This window comes from Narcine bancroftii, chromosome 4, assembly GCF_036971445.1.
Source record: "Narcine bancroftii isolate sNarBan1 chromosome 4, sNarBan1.hap1, whole genome shotgun sequence".
Lineage (NCBI taxonomy): Eukaryota > Metazoa > Chordata > Chondrichthyes > Torpediniformes > Narcinidae > Narcine > Narcine bancroftii.
The window spans coordinates 254,861,930-254,879,623 of record NC_091472.1 but is presented as its reverse complement, the minus strand read 5'-3'; the positions used below and the strand labels follow the sequence as shown (position 1 = coordinate 254,879,623).

The following is a 17,694-nucleotide window of genomic DNA, read 5'->3' as shown; positions in this document are numbered from 1 at the left end:
ACTACCATACTGCAATCCACTGAAGAGGTACTGGGCTTCTCCTCCAGGAAAAACAAGGACTGGTTTGACGAAAACAGCCAGGAAATCCAGGAGCTGCTGGCAAAGAAGCGAGCTGCCCACCAGGCTCACCTTACAAAGCCGTCCTGTCCAGAGAAGAAACAAGCCTTCCGTCGCGCATGCAGCCATCTTCAGCGCAAACACCGGGAGATCCAAAATGAGTGGTGGACTAGCCTCGCCAAACGAACACAGCTCAGCGCGGACATTGGCGACTTCAGGGGTTTCTACGAGGCTCTAAAGGCTGTGTACGGCCCCTCACCCCAAGTCCAAAGCCCGCTGCGCAGCTCAGACGGCAAAGTCCTCCTCAGCGACAAGATCTCCATCCTCAACCGATGGTCAGAACACTTCCAATCTCTTTTCAGTGCCAACCGCTCAGTCCAAGATTCCGCCCTGCTCCAGCTCCCTCAACAGCCCCTAAGGCTAGAGCTGGATGAGGTTCCCACCCTGGATGAGACATATAAGGCAATCGAACAACTGAAAAGTGGCAAAGCAGCAGGTATGGATGGAATCCCCCCAGAAGTCTGGAAGGCTGGCGGCAAAACTCTGCATGCCAAACTGCATGAGTTTTTCAAGCTTTGTTGGGACCAAGGTAAACTGCCTCAGGATCTTCGTGATGCCACCATCATCACCCTGTACAAAAACAAAGGCGAGAAATCAGACTGCTCAAACTACAGGGGAATCACGTTGCTCTCCATTGCAGGCAAAATCTTCGCTAGGATTCTACTAAATAGAATAATACCTAGTGTCGCCGAGAATATTCTCCCAGAATCACAGTGCGGCTTTCGCGCAAACAGAGGAACCACTGACATGGTCTTTGCCCTCAGACAGCTCCAAGAAAAGTGCAGAGAACAAAACAAAGGACTCTACATCACCTTTGTTGACCTCACCAAAGCCTTCGACACCGTGAGCAGGAAAGGGCTTTGGCAAATACTAGAGCGCATCGGATGTCCCCCAAAGTTCCTCAACATGATTATCCAACTGCACGAAAACCAACAAGGTCGGGTCAGATACAGCAATGAGCTCTCTGAACCCTTCTCCATTAACAATGGCGTGAAGCAAGGCTGTGTTCTGGCACCAACCCTCTTTTCAATCTTCTTCAGCATGATGCTGAACCAAGCCATGAAAGACCCCAACAATGAAGACGCTGTTTACATCCGGTACCGCACGGATGGCAGTCTCTTCAATCTGAGGCGCCTGCAAGCTCACACCAAGACACAAGAGAAACTTGTCCGTGAACTACTCTTTGCAGATGATGCCGCTTTAGTTGCCCATTCAGAGCCAGCTCTTCAGCGCTTGACGTCCTGCTTTGCGGAAACTGCCAAAATGTTTGGCCTGGAAGTCAGCCTGAAGAAAACTGAGGTCCTCCATCAACCAGCTCCCCACCATGACTACCATCCCCCCCACATCTCCATCGGGCACACAAAACTCAAAACGGTCAACCAGTTTACCTATCTCGGCTGCACCATTTCATCAGATGCAAGGATCGACAATGAGATAGACAACAGACTCGCCAAGGCAAATAGCGCCTTTGGAAGACTACACAAAAGAGTCTGGAAAAACAACCAACTGAAAAACCTCACAAAGATAAGCGTATACAGAGCCGTTGTCATACCCACACTCCTGTTCGGCTCCGAATCATGGGTCCTCTACCGGCACCACCTACGGCTCCTAGAACGCTTCCACCAGCGTTGTCTCCGCTCCATCCTCAACATCCATTGGAGCGCTTACACCCCTAACGTCGAAGTACTCGAGATGGCAGAGGTCGACAGCATCGAGTCCACGCTTATGAAGATCCAGCTGCGCTGGATGGGTCACGTCTCCAGAATGGAGGACCATCGCCTTCCCAAGATCGTATTATATGGCGAGCTCTCCACTGGCCACCGTGACAGAGGTGCACCAAAGAAAAGGTACAAGGACTGCCTAAAGAAATCTCTTGGTGCCTGCCACATTGACCACCGCCAGTGGGCTGATAACGCCTCAAACCGTGCATCTTGGCGCCTCACAGTTTGGCGGGCAGCAACCTCCTTTGAAGAAGACCGCAGAGCCCACCTCACTGACAAAAGGCAAAGGAGGAAAAACCCAACACCCAACCCCAACCAACCAATTTTCCCTTGCAACCGCTGCAATCGTGTCTGCCTGTCCCGCATCGGACTTGTCAGCCACAAACGAGCCTGCAGCTGACGTGGACTTTTTACCCCCTCCATAAATCTTCATCCGCGAAGCCAAGCCAAGGAAAGAAGTAAAGCAGGCATTGTGACCCAATGTTAATTGTCCTTAAACTACCATGCTGGCCACGATCAGCCTTGACTGCTTGGAATTGTAAGCACGCAGCAGTGAAAAGAACAAGCAGGTTAACCTCTCTTGGATCCTGTGGGTGAGCATGAGTCATTGTGGCTTTCCTGCTTCCTTCATGAATCTTGCTTGGGGCTTGTTTCCTTAACCTTGTAGATTAGGGTGAAATTATGAGACATGGCACAAGGATAATTTCCCCCTGCCTTCTCGGGGCTTTGATGGCCATTAGATGCTGGAACACAGATGTCTACATGCAAGAGATATCCTTCTATGGAAATGATAAGGTGACTAAAACTTGCCCCAGCCGAGCATTTGACAGAGTATGCATTGTTAGAATCATTGCTGCGCTCTTGGGCAAAATGTTTTTGCCCTTCAAGTCTCTCAGTGTGGAAACTGATGAGAGAAGGAGGGAGGCACAGCATCTGAGAGCCAAGGTAATAACAGAGCAACTCATTCACAAACGAGATTGGGGGGGGGGGGGGGGTTCAGTCCAAACGCAGTGACTTGACTGAGAGGGTGGATTAAATGGGGCCCTGTACAGAAAGGGGAAGAGAGAAGAGGGAAGTGGACATAAAAGCAGGAAAAACACATCCTTTGAGAAAGCTCTTGAAACAACTCACAAGCTAAAGGAATGAGACTTCATACATTGCGCGCCAGAACTCGATTGAGTCATTATAAGATAAATAAAAGGATATGTACTCTTGCAATTACTCCCCTGAAATAATTACAGTAGATTTAGACTGTATGAATAGCTGGATTGCATCAAGTTCACAGCACTCAATGGATGTCAATGTGGGGTAAGATCCCACGCTCCTGAAGCTTGTGGCAAAGTAACGACCTTCATGATTCCCGTAATTACCTGGGAATCTTGCCAGGCATCACCAGTTACCACTAACCAATACTGAACCAATCCCCAGCATATCAGCTTCATTGTAACTTGCCATCCACTGCCTTCTCAAAGACAGCACAAATAACACATGACACAGAACCTCAGTCAACAACATCCAGGATCTGGATGCTGAAGAAACCTGACCTTCACCATGCCTACTTTTCCCTTACAGAACATTCCATGTTCTGTCGCTAGTGAAAACAAACTGAAGGCATTGATCTGTTATGCAGTCAAAGACTCTTTTGCTTTGGTGATAAAGGATTAAAAGGACTCTCCCTGATGACCACATAAATTTGGCAGAAATTAAAGGCAAATTGTAGAGTTGATGGCCCATGTTTACTGCTCTAAAAACTGCTTTTACACAAGCCTTGTCTGCTGAAGTTATGACTGCTAATCAGTACAAATTCTTATCTGCCTGCTCATAGCAGTAAGTTGGACTCCTGTTTATATGAAACAGCAGAGAGAGGCTTACAACGATACGGCATGTATTAATCTAACACGGTTGAATAATCAGCCTGCTTCACAATCTGTGCTCTTTAATCTGGTTTACTGTTGTCAGAGCCCAGCAGAGTCGTGGCAAGGTTCTGACTTGGTGGAAATCATCCCATGAATGAATGCACATAGTTTCCCCACTTTTTTTTACAAGAATGATGCCCACCTCTGAGCCAAAGGATTTGGACAATGTTTTACAGAGGCAAAAATCAAAAACTTCCCAGCTGCCCTTTCCTTAAATGATGTACAATTGCTCAAGAAACACACAGAATGGTGTTCTTATGGAGAGCCAAGTTCTGGCAGTTCAACTTAGCACCTAGTTGACACAACTAAACTGAGTATGTTTCTTTTCCCCCAACGCTTGCTTTCCAATTTCCACCCAAGCAAAAAAAAAAACCCTCTCATTTTGCATCAGTCGATTCCCTTTGCCACCTGAAGTACAATGCTGGCCTGACCATCCCTTCAGGTTCCTCCCAGCAGTACACTGTATTGGAGCAATCAAGAGAGACAAAAGGCTGACTCTACTCATTGAGGTTTTACTGCAAGACTTCTTGGGTCGGTCTGGCCAGCTCCCCCTTCTCTGAGCATTGTAGATTTTATGTGGCACAGGAGACCGCCTGCTTGACATGAGCATGAAATACTGGTGGTTGTACAACAAAATTTACTTCACTGATAAGTCTTTCACCGCATGACAGAAGTTGCGGGTCTTATAGGCCAGATGACCAACACAATGATAGTGATTTTAATGTCCAGGTTATACACAGAAACTAAGCAGCAATTACAAAAGACAGACAGGGTAGGTGAGTGCAAGTATTTAAATTGTGCGATTCTTTGTCGCCTTGCGTCCCTGCCCTGTAATCCTCCTCAAGGCAGGCCTTTGTCAAGACCAATTTACATCTGCAGAAACGCCGCATCATGTCCCAAAGCCACTCTTTAGAAAGGCATAACCAAGCAAAACTGACTCCAAGTAAGAAATGATCTTAACATTGACAAAAGAGGTCAGTGTTGAGAGAGGATGCTACCAAGGACGGGGTTTATGGAATGGATTCCAGGAGACCAGGAGACTTGAGAATTCGCCATGACTCACAATACATTCTTAGACGTAGCCTCCTACACATACAAATGAACACACCCACGTTTTGCACATTCTTCCTAGTTCTTATCAGTAGAATCAATCTCAGTAAAATCATGGTAACTCTGCTTGACCATGGCTTGAGGGCGCAGAGCCACAGTTAGGTTCTTGATATACTTTTGAGAACTTACTTGCTCTCTGGTTTGACATGAATTTTTCACTTAACTACACTTCAATTCAACAAAAAATGACCTGGGCTTATGAAACCATCTTTTGCATGTTATACCAGTCACTGAAATATCAAAAGCTCCTAGAAGAGGCAACAGAGAATTAAACACATTCAATTATACAAGAAAATGTGTGAAGGCAATTGAAAGGTCTGGCAGGATCACATGTCACATTAATATTGGGGTATCAAACCCTTACAACCGTTCTCAAGGATACATGTTCTCAGCAGGTTTTATCTTTTCTGTTTTCATCAATTGTGTTCTTTAGATTTCTGCAGGTTTTCTAAGGCAGTGTGAAGTAACGGTGACACATTGTAAGATATCTCTGTTCCTTCTGTCTTAATCAAGCAAAAGCACAAAGGTCATTATACAATGATTTTCAAATTCAAAGTTCAGATTTATCGTCAGAGGGCATACACGATATCACATACAGGAACAACTTCAGGCCGGGAACAATACAGAGAAAAAGTAAATATTCAATAATAAAAATGTACAGAGTAAAAGTTCTTTGTGAGTCCCTGATTGAATTGGTTGTTGAGAAGTCTTGTGGTAGAGGGGCTGCAGCTGCTCCTGGACCTGGAGGTGCGCATGCTATGGCACCTATACCTCTTTTCTGATGGCAGCAGCGAGAACAGAGTGTTCCCTGATGATCGCTGCTGCTGCCTGATGGCAGCGTTCCATGCAGATTTTCTTGATGATATACTGACAATGATATACTGACAATCTTTACAATAGTTTATAAAATTAGTTTGGTTTCTGTACAGTAGATGTCTAATTGCAGACCTGAGAGGTTTGGGCGGCACGATTAGCATAGTGGTTAACATAACACCATTACTGCGTCAGTGACCTGGGTTCGAATCCGGCACTGTCTGTAAGGAGTTTGTACCTTCTCCCCGTGTCTGCATGGGTTTGCTCCAGGCACTCCAGTTTCTGCCCACCTTTCAAAACGTACAGGGGTTGTAGGTTAATTGAGGTAATTGGGGGACATGGGTTCATGGGGCGGAAGGTCCTGCTACCCTGCTGCATGTCTAAATAAAAAGATGAGAAGCATGAGTAAGATAGTCATAGACTTTTACCCCCAAGGTCGATGAATCAAAAACTAAAGGCTATATATTTAATGTGAGAGGGTAAAGATTTAAAAGGGATCCGAGGGGCACCTTCTTCACACAGAGGGTGGGGGCTAATTGGAAACAGCTGCCAGAGGAAGTGTTGGAGGTGGGAACAATTGTAGATGTGGAAAGAACTTACAGGTATATGGGCCAAATGCGGGTAACTGCCCATGGTCTCATGCATTGCCAGACCACTCACAAATATCTCATATTCCATCTGGACACCATCCAACCAGATGGCATTAACTTTGATTTCTCTGGTTTCCATTATCTTTCCTGTTTCATCTCATCTCTCCCTTTCTATCACTATTTCTCCTTTCCTTGCACTCTCTTTCTCTCTTACCCGTTCCCTCTGTCTTCTTTCCTCCAGCTCTGCATTAAGAGGCACCCCATCTCCATCACCTTTCCTCTCTCCTGTCCTCCTATCCATGTCCAATTATCGCCTTCTGTCTGTTGTGCTGGGCTCTAACCCTTGCCCTTTCATCCCTTCTCCCCAGCCTTTTTATTCAGACACCTGCCTGCTTTTTACTTAGACGAGGAAGGGCTCAGGCCTGAAATGTCAGTTACATATCTTTACCTGCTGAGCTTCTCCAGCTCTTACTGTATTTTTACAGAGTCCACTCTGCCAGGTTTCCTTCAGGTATTGCATCCAAGGGACATACCTTTGCAAGTGAATCAGAGAGGTAATTTACAAGTATACCTTGGCACATAAAGCAAACTTCCCAAACCTTTCATAGAACATTACAGAACAGCCCACAATGTTGTGCAGACCTATGTAAAACTACTCCACAACAATATAATTTATATATATCACTCTATTTGTGTCGATCAATTCTTGAAAGCTCCCAATTCTAGACCAATGAAGAGTATCTTCACTGCCCCTACAAGCTTTGAGATGCCAATCATAACTACTTACCACAAAAAAATTGTTTCTCCTCATACCATCCCTCCCCTCCCTTTTGCCCCAATTTTTATATTGGCCTTGTACTCCTTAAACTATTACTTCCCTATAGCTAATCTCTTTTATCCAATTAATATCTTGTCTACCCCTCTCAAATCTCGTGACCTTTCCGCACTTCAAGGAGAACCCCTCAGCATCTCCCGTCCAACCCTGAAGGTGAAATCTCTGTTCATTATCATGCTGGCAGGCCATACATACAGACATACAGCACAGTAACAGGCCATTCCAGCACACTAGTCCATACTACCCAATTTACATCCCATTAACCTATACCCTTTGTACATTTTGAATGGTGGGAGGAAAGCGGTGCTCACAGAGAAAACCCATGCAAACTTGGGGAGAACGTAAAAATTCTGACAGTGTGGGATTTGAATGCCAGTCCAGTCCCGATCATTGACGCTGTAAAGACGTTGCACTAACTGCTAGAGCAACCGTGCTGCCTTTTAATCACCTGGTATGCCTCCAGGAAAATTTTCAGTATGAAAGGAAGCTAAACTGCATTTTTATAGCAGCTTCCCAGACTTCCAGCACCTTGTGTGCATAACCTGGATCCATCTGGATGTTGTAATGGTGGGAATTCATCCCCCATGGTCTGCTCCGAATAACATTGGCTCAGGAAGACCACGGAGAATTCTCGCACGGAATAAAGTTACAAAGTCTTAGATGTCTACCCAAAAGACATGGGAGCAGAAACTGGCTGTTCAGCCCATTGAGTCTGCCCCACCAATCATAAGCTGATCCATTTTCACACTCAGCCCCACTCCCCACCCTTCTCCCCTTAATCTTTGATGCCCTGGCTAAACAAAAACCTATTAATCTCTGCCATAAATACACCCAATGACCTGGCCTCCAGAACTGCCTGTGGCAACAAATTCCACAGATTCTCCACCCTCTGGCTGAAGAGATTCCTATGCATTTCTGTTCTAAGTGGATACTCTTCAATCCTGAAGTTGTATCCTCTTGTCCTAGGCTCTCCAACCATGAGAAACAACCTGACTACATCTACTCTGCCAACGCCTTCAACATTCAAAATGTTTAAATGAGACCTCCCTCCTCATTCTCCTAAATTCCAAAGAGTACAGGCCAAGAGCTGACAAACGATCCTCATTGATAATCTTTTCATTCCTGGAATCATCCCTGTGAGCCTCCTTTGAACCCTCTCCCCAATGTCTGCACACCCCAGAAGGCAGACATTGTGCAGCAATGTACTCAGTCATTGGGGCAGAGTAGGATGGAGAAACTTGTTACCCGCTGCCCTTCCCTTTGTCTGTGCACCTGGAAGCAGCATGCGATTGGTAAGCTCTTGGGATCTTCACTCCTGCCCTGCCCCACTGGGATAGCACTACATACCCCAGGTCCTTTACCCCATTCTCTCGAGGACCGTCATATCCTGCTTTTAAATTAAATTTAAAGTTAGAGATCCAGCAGGGTAACAGGTCCTTCCAGTGCACAAGCCCACGCCATCCAATTACACCAATGTGACCAATTAGCCCCGTACATCTCTGGAAAGTGAAAGTAAGTAGGAGCAACTGGAGGAAACCCAGGCAGTCATGGGAAGAACATACCAAATTCCTTATAGACCATGGTGGATTCAAACCCGGTCGCTGGCGCTGTAATAGCATAGGTCTAATCGTGAGACTAACCTATTGCCCAGATTTGGACATAAACTTACAGCTGTGAACTGACCACTACATGGTCCAGATAGATGCCACACAAATGTCAGACAATGACATCCAACCAGAGGAAATCCAGCCTCACAGAATTGCCACTGAAAATATCCTGGTGGGTTACCAGCCTCGATAAACTGAACTGGAAGAGCCATAGCAATATGATTGATATTAATAAAATTGAAAGAGTGCAGAGATTTGCAAGGATGTTGCCGGGACTTGAGGAGTTGAGAGAAAGCTTAAGCAGGTTAGAACTTTATTCCCTGGAGCATCGGAGAATGAGTGAAGATTTGATAGTGGCATACAAAATTATGATGGATACAGAAACACAAGGTCTTTCTCCATGGAGGTGAGACAGGAACTAGAGGACATGGGTTAAAGGTAAAAGGGGAAATGTTTCAAGGGAAAATTTGGTGGAAATTTTTCATGAAGAGAGGAATGTGAGTATAGAATGAGCTGCCAGCTCAAGTGGTGTATGTGGGCTCAATTTTGACATTTAAGAACAATTTGGATTGGTCTTGTATTGGCTTGTAGGTGGAAAACAGAGTAGTAGTAGTGGAAGGAAAGTATTCTGCCTGGAGCTCGGTGACTAGTGGAGTACCGCAAGGATCTGTTCTGGGACCCCTGCTCTTTGTGATTTTTATAAACAACCTGGATGAAGAGGCAGAAGGATGGGTCAGTAAGTTTGCAGATGATATGAAGGTTGGAGAAATTGTGGATGGAGTTGAAGGTTGTCAAAGGTTACAAGGGCATATAGACAGGATGTAGAGTTGGACAGAAAAGTGGCAGATGGAGTTCAATCTAGATAAGGACAAACTAGAAGGCTGGGTACAGGTTTAATGGTGGATTACTTAAGAGAGTGAATGAACAGAGGGACATTGGGGTTCAGATCTATTCATCCCTCCAGGTCACCGCATAGATTGATAAGATAGTTAAGAAGGCCTATGAAATGCTGGGCTTCATTAATAGGGGGATTGAGTTCGAGTATAGAGAGGTCATGTTGCAACTCTATAAATCTCTGGTGAGACTGTATTGTGTTCAGTTCTGGTTACATCATTATAGGAAGGATGTGAAAGCTATGGAGAGGGCGCAGAGGAAATTTACCAGGATGTTACCTGGATTGGAAAATAAGTCTTATGAGGTAAGATTAGCAGACCTACGACTTTTTTCTTTGGAGCGAGGAAAGATGAGAGAAGACTTAATAGTGGTCTATAATATTCTGAGAGGCATAGAGAGGGTGGACAGCCAACACCTGTTTCCCAGGGCAGGAATAGCAAACACCAGAGGACATACATACAAGGTGTCAGGAGGGAAGTTTAGGGGTAAGTTTTTAAGAGAGTTGTGGGTGTATAGAATGCCTTGCCAGGGATGGTTGAGGAGGCTGACATATTAGGGGCATTTAAGAAACTCTTAGACAGGCACATGGATGGAGGGTTTATTACATTTTTTAAAAGGAATATATGGGTCAGCACATCATCGAGGGCTGAAGGCCCTGTACTGTGCTGTAGTGTTCTATATGGATGGGAAGGTTATGGAGAACTATGGTTCATATGCAGGTCATTGAGACTTAGCAAAATAATAGATCAACACAAGCTTGTTTCTAAGCTGCAGTGTTCTACGGTTCCATATACACAATGTGTTTAAAAGAGCAGGTCAAGCCAGGAATCCTGTGCTGATGATCTTACTTGCTAACATCCACATGGCTCAAGTCAGGAGTGTGAGGGAATAATCTTCATTTGCCTTGATGAAGGAAGCTTCAACAGCATTACAGTACAGAACAGTGCACCAGATGGACATTCTATCCACAACTATTCACTGATTTCATCACCAAAAGGCAGTAATACCACCTTGATGGGATGCACTGCAGCAACGCACCAACAGTCCTTTATAAGCACCTTCCAAACCCACAAACTCTAGCAGCAAAATAACAGTAAAATTACCTGGAAGTTGCCCTCCACGCCACAAACCACCCTGGCTTGAAAATACATCGCCGTTTTTCACTGGGTAGGACCTACACATTGAATGGTAGGATCTGGGAATTTTGCAAGGAAGAGGGGTCTCAGAATACCTAGAAAGTGGCATCAAAGGTAAAGAGGGTGACCAAAAAAGGCTTTCAGCACATTAGCCTTCATCAGTTGGTGTACTGAGTTTAGAGGTTAGCAGGTCATGTTGGAGTTGTAGGAGATATTGGTGAGGCCCCATTTGGAGTATTGAGTTCAGTTTTGGTCACCATGTTATAGGAAAGATGTTGTCAAAATGGAGAGAGTGCAGAGATTTATGAGGATATTGCCAGGACTTAGGGGCCTGCGTTATTGGGAGAGTTTGAGCACGCCAGGCTTTATTCATTGGACCGCAGAAGGATGAGAGGTGATCAGACAGAGGTGGACAAAATCATAACAGGTAAGTGTGTCAAATTTGCCCAGTAAATAGAGGGAAGGGTTTTAAGGTGAGAGGGGAAGAACTTAAAGGGCAACTTGTTTTACACGGAGGGCGGTGGGTGTATGGAACATGATGGCAGAGGTGGTTGAGGCAGGTACTACTGCAATGTTTAAGAAGCATATGGGCCAATTGCAGGCAAGTGTGGGTGGGACATTTTGGTTAGCATGGGCAGGTTGGTCCTAAGGGCCTGGTTCTTCAAAATCCTGGAAAAACCTCACTCACAGCATGTGGGCAAACCCGCACTTCAAGGACTGCAGCTGTTCAAGACGACAGAACCCCCTCACCACCTTCTCAAGGGCAGTGGGGATGGGCAATGAAATGCTGTTCAGCCTGCAAAGCCCACATCCTGTGAATGAATAAAAATAAACATGTCACACCACCCACTGACATCACATTAATGTACAGTGGCCAACTAACCCATCAATGATCACATCTATGGGCTGACGGAGCAAATGGGAATGCCTAGCAAGGTGGGGGAAACCCTCACAGGGACAACAGGCAAACCACTCACTGATAGTACTGGAATTCAGGACTGAACATGTCACTAGATCCTGAAATCTCAGCACTGTTTCAATGACATAATTGCAGACATTACTCACAGAATTTGACCATACCATAAATACTTTGTACAATTCTGGTCAGTGCAGTAGTTAAAGGATATTGAATCAGTTGAAAGGAAAATGATTGAGAAGATGAAAAAGTTGGATCATGTTGGGGCACAAAGCAAACTCCAGAGAGCATCTGAGAAGTATTATCGGCCCTCTATTTGCAATATATCTGGCCCTCAATCTTGTCAGAGACAGTCCTCACCAGAAGGTAGCGAAACCAAAGCGGATCTGTGGAGACAATGTGTTGGGGTGGTCAAGAGGATAACAAAAATGGCACAACATCCATTTATTTATTTAAGATTATTTTACTGTCATGAAATAAAATAGAACATGTGGTATTACACAAAATTTCCTTTAGTCTTCTGTATAGTAGACAGAGTTAGTGCCTCTAAGGGCATCCCAAGACAGTTCATAGAAGGATAAGTTAGACACTGTCGTGTGTTTGGTGTAATGGACAAAAGCTGGGAGCGGAGTGTCCCAGTGTTGAGGACCACTAGTGGTGGACACATTGAATTTGGGGATCATCAAAAGGGAGAAATAATGGAGTGGGAACCATGGCAGTTCTAGGGCGGTAGGATGGGAGATAACACGGTGGCTCAAAAAGAGACAAGAGAATTTGAAAATTAACAAGCACTGATGGCTCGGGGTGAGCTTAAGTTGGGACAGCAGAGGATTAAGGGTCAGTAAAACTAGCGCCATCATCCTGTAGAAGACAAAAAACACAGCATGGACGGTGTAGTGGTTAGCGAAACGCTGTCACAGAACTGGGGTTCAAATCCAGCACGGTCTGTAAGGAGTTTGTATGTTCTTTCCGGGTCTGTGTAAGTTTTACTCCAGCGGCTCCGGTTTCTTCCCACTGTTCGAAACGAACCAGGGGTTGGAGATTAATTAAGTGTAATTAGGCAAGCATATGGGCTCGTGGGGCCAAAATGGCCTGTTACCTAAATTATTTTTTAAACTGAAAGATGTGCTGGAGGAGCTCGATCTAGTCCTCCCCCATCTGCACTGTTCTAGATTTCCACCATCAGCAGGCTGTTCAGGTCCTCCGGCAGACTCCCTGTCAGTTCCACAGGAGAGTGGAGATGCTGGATGATGAAGCTGACCACACTCCACTGGAGGCACTCGGTGGGTCAAGGAGCAACAGTGGGAGAAAAAGAATGAGCTTGCCCCGTATCTCCAGTCCTGACAAAGGCTCCTAGACCAACCGAAACATCAACCATTCTGTTTCTACCCCGGCTGCTGCTCAACTGTTGGGTTCCTCCAGCAGATGGTGTTTATCATCAGGAACTCATATGAGTAGCCGATGGCATGAAAGGCTTGGCTTTCGGCAAAAGCAGTCAGCACTGCCTCATTAAAATGGAAATTGTGCATTCCTCAGGTTACCATGTATGAGGAAGTGAACATTGTGAAGTGGGTCACATACAGTTGGAAGGTAAAAATGATTTTGCATCTATTGTCAAATCAATGGGACTTCCCTTGGACTGTGGCTTTGTTGAAAACAATTTGGAAATAGATTTCCACAATTAAACACTTCCAGAATCAGAGAAAGAAGGCATCGTTAACATCATCAACCTTGGCCCCAATTATAGCCACACCGGAGGTGGCTATTCAGCCCATCAAACGCATGCCAGCTCCCCTGCCACGAGTCCCATTTCCTCTCTGCTTAGTTCCCTGCACACCTCCAAGATGCTCTCTTTCACATGCCCATTTACCCCATTGTTTCACATTGCCCTTTACACTCACCAAGGGACATTAACCAGTTCACCTACCACCACAGAGAACATAGAATACTACAGCACACTACCGGCCCTTTAGTCCTTAATGTTGTGCTAAAACCATATATTCCTTAAAAGAAGTACTAAACCCTCCATACCCCATAACCCTCTATTTTTCTTTCATCCATGTGCTTGTCAACATGCCCCTAATGTTTCAGCCTCCACCATCATCCCTTTTAAGGCATCTTTGGGCCATGCCCCTGGCCTTGGTTGTGCTTTGCTTGTAGCAGCTGTTTGAATAAAGTTGAGTGAAACAGCAAAGGCGTTGCCCAGGTTGAAGAACTGGTTGATGCTGTTCGCTGTTGGGATGACTCTCTTTAAGTGTCTCCTTATCCTTGTTTAGTAAGAGTCGCCCCGATCAGAGTCTTTATCTCTAAACTGGGGTTGGGGGGGGGGGTAATTATCTCTAATGTATTGTCTGTTGTCTAATAATCTATAATGTGTGTCTTTCAAGTGGCTTTGTACAGTGACAGTTAAATGTTTTCAAAGTGAGTGAAAATAAAGTAAAATTATTTTAAGGTTCATGCAAGTGAAGCTTATTCAGTTTAAGTCCAGTATTGTATTTTTGTCTTTTAAACTGTTTATTCTTAATTCAGGTGTATTAGTTAGGCATTTTAAGAGAAATTCTCAAGCAACTGGGAAGTACACTTACCCCGCATATAACAATCTCCATAGGTGCCAGATACAAGGGGTTTCACTGTACCTTGAAAGTGGCATCACAGGTTGATAGAGTGGTCATAAAGCCTTTCGGCACATTGGCCTTCATCAGTCAGAGTATTTGATTTGAGAAGGTGGGAGGTCATGTTGCAGTTGTATAAGATGCTGGTGAGACCCCATATGGAGTATTGTATTCAGTTTTGGTCACCATGCTACAGGAAAGATGCTGTCAAGCTGGAGCGGGTGCAGAGAGGATTTATGAGGATGTTGCCAGAACTCAGGGGCCTGAGCTAATGGGGAGAGACTGAGGAGGATAGGCCTCTGCTCCTTGGAACACAGGAGGATGAGGAATGATCTCATCAAGATTTATAAAATCACGAGAGGAATTGATCGGGTGGGCGCAGAAAATCTTTTGCCCAGAATGGGGGAATCGGTAAGGTGAGAGTGGGCAGAGATTTGAAAGGAACCTGAAGGTTAACTTTTTACACAGAGGTTGGTGGGTGATTGTAATGGACTGCCAGAGATGATTGATGCAGGGATATTTCAACACTTAAGAAATAAATTGGATGGATACATGGATGGACTGGGTTTAGAGGGATATGGGGCTAACGTAGGCAGGTGGAACTAGTGTAGTGGGACATTTTGGTCGACATGGGAAATTTCGGGTGAGGGCCAGTTTCCACACTGTGTGATGCTCAGACTTTAAAGTGGCTCTGTTTTGAAAACAAATTACAAAAAGGGGTAAGTATCAAGAGACTCAGAGAGTATTTCAACATGGAGATAGGCCCTTCAGTCCAGGTCCGAGGCAGCTGTCAGGCACACTATAATTGCACTTTCCATTCTCCCCATGTTCTCATTGACTCCCGTCCCATCTCTCTATATCCTACCCCTCACTCAGGGCTGTCAACTGTGGCCAATTAACCAACCAATCTCCCATCCTTGGATGTAGAATGAAACTGACAGAGGACTATTAAGTTATGAGAGGCATAGATAGGGTAGAGAGTCTCTTTTTCCCAGGGTGAAAGTATCAAGTATTAAAGGGCATAGCTTTAAGGTGAGAAAGTTTAAAGGAGATTTGCAAGTCAAGTGTGTTCCACATGGCAAGTGTGTTTCACATGGAACATGCTGCTGGGGAAAGTTAGTGGAAGCAGATATATTGGCAAAGCATTTGGATAGACACGTGGTCAGGCAAGCAATGGAGGAAAGGGAAATTGTGCTGGCACATGGGATTAATTTTGGTTGGCATTGTGGACAGCCCTGGCATCAAGGGCCTGTTCCAGCGCTGGACTGCTCCATGCTCCCTAGTCTATGTTCAACCGGATGTCTCAGGTTGGACAAGCCAATCCACACAGACAGTAGCTGAGGGCAGGATTTAACCCGGGTCACCATTGCTGCGAGGCAGCTGCACTACCAGTCGCACCACCCTGTGCTAAATCTACTCCTTTATCTACCATATCCTGACAGTGTTGTCAGGTTGACAGTGTTGTTAAGAAGGCATATGGTGTGCTGGCCTTCATTAACTATGGGATTGAATTCAAGAGCCGTGAGGTAATATAACCTTAGTTACATCCACTTGGAATCTTGTGTTCAGTTCTGGTCACCTCACTACAGGAAGACTGTGGATGCTATAGAGAGGGTGCAGTGGAGAATTACAAGGATGCTGTCTGGATTGGAGAACATGCCTAATGCGGATAGGTTGAATGAACCATGGTCTTTTCTCCTTGGAGCGACAGAAGATGAGGTATGATTTAAATGACATGTACAAGATGATGAGGCACTGATCATGTGGATAGCCAAATACCTTTTCCCAGGGGTGATATAACTAACAAAAGGGGGAATAGATTTAAGGTGCTTGGGAGAAAGCATGGGGAGGGGGAAGTAAGAGGTAGGTTTTTAACAGAGAGTGGAAGGTACATGAAATGCATCTCCAGCAACGTTGGTGGAGGCAGATACAATAGGATCTTTTAAGAGCCTATTAGATTGGTTCATAGAACCTCAGGAAATTCTAGACAGTTGTTAGCGTAGATTATCATATCGGCCAAGAGGCTTGTAATGTACTGTAGATTTCCATGTTCTATAAAGTGGTGGAATGTGAAGCTCTAGCTGAGCTGAATATCAGCTGGAAAAAACAAAAGAACAAAGCAATAGGTGGATGAAGTCAATGGGAGTGGATAGTTTGGGAATCAGCAAACACTGGCAGGGACCATATGGCCTCTCTAACAAGGGATATGGGCCAAATGCAGGCACAAGGGACAAGCTCTGGTCAGAAACAACAGAGAAATCTGGACTGCCGGGCTGGGAAATCACTCCCTCCCACACGCTGTGAGATTGATGAATGGCATCCTGTACCCCTTGGAGTCTCTCAGAATGAATCTGAGTTCAGTATTTACACCTATTTATTTTATATTATAATTTTAGATTGTGGTGATTTTGCACCGTGTATTGTGTGTGTGCCGTGGTCCGAAGAAATGCTGGGTTGTATATGTACAGTCAGACGATCATAAAAGGCACGGTTGGCGTAGTGGTTAGCACAACGCCTTTGGGTTCGAATCCCGCACTGTCTATAAGGAGTCTGTATGTTCTCCTCGTGTCTGCGTGGGTTTTCTTCGGGGGCTCCGGTTTTCTCTCACCCTTCAAAATCGTACTGGGGTGTAGACTAATGGGCTGTAAATTGGATGGCCGAATTGGCCTGTTAAGTCTAATTTTTAAAAAAATGTTTACAAATTAAAAATTTGAACTTGGAACTTGGACAAGTAAGACTTGAAGGCCTTTTCCATACTGCATCATGCCATGACTCTGAAAGCTGAAATTGTTTGAGCAAATGAATTAAACAAACTCACCAATTCCAAATAACTGCACCACATCCCCTGACAAAACTTCCTCAAAGTTCAATCCTGCATCTGTGAAGCCCACTTGGAGTGGGTTTACGACTTCTGGCAGACACCCAGGCTGTGCTCTGACAGTCATTCAAATGACACCTTCCTTCCAAAGTTGTTTTATCCACTTTAGCATTGCTGAAGACACACAGGAGACGGCATACACTGGAATCTGGAGCCACAAACAATCCGTTGGAGGAACTAAGCAAGTCAAGCAGCATCAGTGGGGGAAAGGAATGGCTGAGGTTTCAGGCCGGGACAGTTCATCATGTTCTGATGTTGACCATTCCTTTTCTCCCACTGGGTTCTTCCAGCAGATTCCTTGTTGCTTTACATTGCTGAAACTGTTATGTGCCCCATTCTCCACAGAACCATCGAACAATGCACCACAAAAACAGGCCCTTCGGCCCATCTAGTCCATGCCAATGTATTACTCTGTCTAGTCCCAATGACCAGCACCTAGATCATACCTCTCCCATCCATGTACTATCCAATGTTTATTTAAATGTTGAAATCCAACCTGAATTTTCCAGTTCTGCACTCAACTCCATTCCACATCTGAATGTAGCTCCC

The 17,694-nt window shown here is 45.1% G+C and overlaps 1 protein-coding gene and 1 long non-coding RNA gene across 5 annotated transcripts in view; both read right to left on the bottom strand.

The window, feature by feature from the left end:
- The window catches only part of adcy5 (adenylate cyclase 5), a 390,458-nt gene that overhangs the window by 186,032 nt on the left and 186,732 nt on the right, over positions 1 to 17,694 (bottom strand). The window lies entirely within an intron of this gene.
- The window catches only part of LOC138761879 (uncharacterized), a 170,533-nt gene continuing 164,664 nt past the window's right edge, over positions 11,826 to 17,694 (bottom strand). The window contains exon 9 of the long non-coding RNA XR_011356558.1: positions 11,826 to 12,041. This is a non-coding gene — a long non-coding RNA (uncharacterized lncRNA). The remainder of the gene's footprint in view (positions 12,042 to 17,694) is intronic.